Genomic DNA, 5,097 nt, shown 5'->3' with positions numbered 1-5,097 from the left:
GGATCAAATTTCAACTTGTTTCTTTTGTAAGAAGGTGAGACACATGAAGAAGGATTGTACCAAATATGCAACCTGGCGTGTAAAGAAGGGTATAATTCTTACTTTCATTTGTTTTGAGGCTAGTTTAAGTTATGCACCTGTTGATACTTGGTGGGTAGATTCTGCTGCTACTACTCATGTAAGTGTTACTATGCAGGGTTTCCTGTGGAGCCGGCCACCAAGTGATGCTGAAAGATACATCAATGTGGCAAACGGCAACATAGTTGCAGTCGAAGTTATAGGAACCTTTAAATTATGTTCCACGAGTGAATTTTACTTGGATTTATTAGAGACATTTTATGTACCGTCATTTAGATGGAATTTGGTTTCTGTTTCTCATTTGGACAAATCAAGTTATTTTTGTTCGTTTGGAGACAATAAAGTCAGTCTCTTCTATAATTTGAATAATATTTGCTCTGATCATTTGGTGGATAATCTATATAGGGTTGACTTAAATTCCTATAATAATGAAATTCTGCAAACGGGTACAACACGAAAACTAAATGAGAATTCAGCATCATTGTGGCACAAACGCCTAGGTCACATCTCTAAACAGAGAATTCAGAGGCTCGTGTCGGATAAAATTCTTGGACCCCTAAATTTGGCGGACTTTGAAGTCTGTATTGAGTGCATAAAGGGGAAAAGGACAAACGAAAGGAAATTAGGTGCCGATAGAGCTAAAGATGTCTTAGAACTGATACATACTGATATATGTGGCCCATTCTCTACTGTCTCTTGGAATGGACAACGACACTTTATTATATTCATAGATGAATACTCTCATTACGGGTATCAATATTTAATTCATGAAAAGTCTGAAGCCTTGGATGTTTTCAAGTCTTTCAAAGTTGAAGTTAAACTTCAACTTGGAAAGAAAATTAAAGCTGTCAAATCTGATCGTGGTGGTGAATACTACGGAAAATATGACAGTTCAGGTGAGCAACGTCCTAGGCCTTTTGCTCTTTTTCTAGAGGAGTGTGGTATTGTTTCGCAATACACCATGCCAGGCAAACCTAGCATGAATGGTGTTGCAGAGTGAAGGAACCGAACTCTTAAGGATATGGTGAGAAGTATGATTAGTTATTCTTCCTTGCCTAAATCACTCTGGGAAGAAGTCTTAAAGACCGCAGTGTACATCCTTAATAGGGTGCCAAGCAAAGCAGTTAAAAAAACCCCATATGAAATTTGGACTGGGAAAAGGCCCAGTATAAAGCATCTCTATATTTGGGGATGTCCAGCTGAGGCGCGATCTTATAGGCCGCATAAAAGAAAATTGGACTCAAGGACAATTAGTTGCTACTTTGTTGGTTACGCTGAGCGTTCACGGGGGTACAAGTTTTACAATCCTACATCAAGGTCTATATTTGAAACGGAAAATGCGAGATTTCTTGAGGATGTTAAGTTTGGGGGGGAAGGAAATATTAGAAATGTTGCTTTTGATGAGGATTCTATAACTGACAAAGATCAGGTCTTTGTACCTATTATTGTTCAAGATACAATTATAGTATAAGAGCACAATGAGAATCCTACTGTAAATTCAGTTACAGTATAAGAGAACAATGAGAATATTGTTGTTACTTAAGATACTGCTACAGCACAAGAAAATAATGAGAATCCTCCTCAATCCCAACCCATATAGCAAGCTCAACAACCTCAAGAAGTACCATTAAGGAGATCTAATAGAAAAAAGGAGAAAATCCATCTATGATCTCAAACAAGCTTCCCGTCAATGGTATCACAAGTTCAGGTCATTACCTCATACGGTTTTGAGGTGAATATCATAGATGAGTGTGTATACTGTAAGTTCAGTGGGAGTAAATACATCTTTTTGGTCTTATATGTTGATGACATTCTACTTGCCAGTAACGATATAGGCTTGTCGCATGAAACTAAGAAATTTCTATCGAAAAAATTTGAAATGAAAGATCTTGGTGATACCTCTTTTGTATTAGGAATCGAGATACTAAGAGATCGCTCTCAAGGTATTCTTGGATTATCACAAAAGAACTATATCGAAAAGATTTTAAGTAGTTATGGCATGAAAAGTTGTAGACTAATGAACACATCCGTAGCTAAAGGAGACAAGTTCAGTCTCAAGCAATGCCCTAAAAATGATCTTGAGAGGACAACAATGCATGATAAACCTTATGCATCAGCACTAGAGAGCTTAATATATGCTCAAGTCTGCACACATTCCGATATATCATTTATAGTGGGAGTGTTGGGTAGATACTTGAGCAATCCAGACATGGATAATTGGATAGCTGTTAAACGCGTAATACGCTATTTAAAGAGAACAAAGGATTACATGCTTATTTATCAGAGATCAGAAAATTTGGAGATCATTAGGTACTCTGATTCCGATTTTATGGCATATGGTTGCGAAACTTTGTTACTGAGCTTCATATAGTAGATGACATCGAAAGGCCATTAAAGATATTTTGTGATAATAAATCAGCAGTACTATACTCCAATAACAATAAGAGTTTGACAAAATCGAAGCATATAGACATCAAGCTCTTAGTTGTCAAGGAGAAAGGTTAAGAAAAACAGATTTCCATAGGACATATAGGAATAGAGTATATGCTAGCAGACTCATTAACCAAGGATTTAATCCCTAAAGTTTTTCATGAGCACACTGCTCGGATGGGTGTCAATATTTGTGATGCTTTGGTTTAGTAGGAGTTTATTTTATGCTATATGTCCTATGACAGATATTGATCAATTATTTTTCTGCAGAATTAAGTTGATGGTTTATTTCATGTTATGTGAAATGTTCATTTTGCAATATTTGTTTTGTGTTTGATCTCAATAAAGTTTTAAAGTTGGACCAGCTGGAAATAGGCATGCATGAGATCACTTGGCATCTAATTTCCATATTACTCATCCAAATTTGATCTATGTCGTTAAGTATGTTAGGATGGTGATTGTTGTGGTTTAGTCACGACATTAATATGATCAAAGCTGCGGTGATTCCATAAATATATGAGACGGACCAGATTGTTAAAGTAATGAGAGAAATAGCATTCAGATGTACGCATAAAGTTTATAAGATGTGATTATATATATATATATATAGCCCAAGTGGGAGATTGTTAGGAAATTATTTTAATTTCCTAATTTGTTTGTAGGCAATACATATATTAATTATAATCACAAATTATGCTATTTCAAATTAAATGACTTATATAATGGTGATCTCATTTATTGTTATAAATGCTAAATTGAACAAGTCATTATTACTTTTGATTTGGAATTAAATGAGAATAAAACTGGATATTATCTTTTGTTCCTTAGATAATTATCTTTTGGATTTTAGATATATTATCTTTTGGACTTTAGATACTATTTTATTTGGGCTTTAGGGTTTAATGGGTGTCATGATCAAATATAAATAGGCTTTCAGGGTTTCGGTCCCTATATACCAAAGTCACCTTTGTTGCTCTTTTCCCATCAAAAGAGTCACAATTCAGCCGCCTAGGGATACAGAAGGTTTTGGTTGAGAAAGATCGAAAGAACCACAAGACTAAGATAATTCTTCTGTCTAATTTCTAATTTCTACTAGTAAAGGTACGCTTTCGCATTATGATATATTTTTTATGATTCAATATGGATGATCTGCGTTAATAAAATTATTTATTCCAACACTACAAACAAGAAAAGAGAGAGAGAGAAAAAGCAACAACAATAGCAAATCTTGCATGTCATCTAAGCCTCCCTATTTTTTTTTTTTTGGTGTCGTCTAAGCTTCCCTATTTTCTTTTGCTATATTTTTTTATACTAACTTTTTATAGGAAATAATTCTTTTTATATTGTAATTAAGATGATTGAGGGATTTTTTTAAATAAATAAAATAAATATTTTATTTATCGAAATAAATAATTTGGAGCTTTTTCACTAATATGCATCGCTTCTCTTATCTCGTTTACAATGTAAAGGAGATAAAAAAAGAGGATGCCTATATATATATACTTCTCGTCCACAGCCTTTAGTTAGACCTTTTGACTTCTATTTTTTGGCCTTTTCTCCCACTTTTACCCTTTTCGAATCATATATTTGCGAATTACTTGAAGAATATGGCGCGTGCTGATAATTACGATGGAGATATTAACAGACTGAGCGCGACTTGGCACATTGCAAGAGCAGCCGACTTTGAAGTTGATATTGTTTTTTGCTTTATGCTTATGTTAAAACATAGATGTGCTGCCATATTTAGGGTACTTTTATAGAAGTAGTATGCAATATATGTTAGGCGAATGAATATATGGTTAGGAGTAGTTTAAATGCTAGAGTATGATGTTAGGCATATTTTAAAATAGATATTAGTTAAATATTTGTTTATGTTTAGGATTCTTTAATCTAAGTTATTATTAAGCATATGTTTATTAATTTAGTTATTAATTAAAGTTATTAACAATTTCTAATAAACTTAATTAAATAGCAAAATATTTATGTTTATATTTACTAAATATTTAAGTAAATAGTTTTTTCTTAAATTTTCTTGTTATCAAGTTGATGGTGTACTTGTTGGTTATTCAAGTAATTAAATATTTTCACTTAATCTATCATACATAGGACATGCGAAATGAATTTTGTTATTCACTATTTAACTAAATAATTTTATTTAAATAAAATAAAATAAACGTTTATTAGTGTAGTCATTAGTTATCTTACGAAATATTTTCATTTGCTTTATATTATACAGACGTCTAACTTAATTATTTTAATAAATATTTTCATTATTTAAGTAAAATTTTTTATGTAAATAAATTTATAATTTAAATGTTTGTAGTTATTTGCTTAAATAATTTACTTATAAGTCAAATTAATTCCCGATTCGGTTTTTTTTATTGTTTATTAGAGGCATTGACTGCTTCTTTCAAGGAAAGTGAGCCACACACTCCCATCACCGGACGCCATCGTCCCGTACCTGATGGAGGCTGGGTTCAGTTGTAACGACCCGATTTTCAGTAGATCCGAATCACTGTCAGTCGTCAGGTGTTCTTCCCAGTTGCCCTATAAAACTCTAAACTCGATGATATTTACTACATAGGAGCC

This window comes from Arachis hypogaea, chromosome 14 (assembly GCF_003086295.3).
Source record: "Arachis hypogaea cultivar Tifrunner chromosome 14, arahy.Tifrunner.gnm2.J5K5, whole genome shotgun sequence".
Classification (NCBI taxonomy): domain Eukaryota; kingdom Viridiplantae; phylum Streptophyta; class Magnoliopsida; order Fabales; family Fabaceae; genus Arachis; species Arachis hypogaea.
This window is presented reverse-complemented; position numbering follows the sequence as displayed.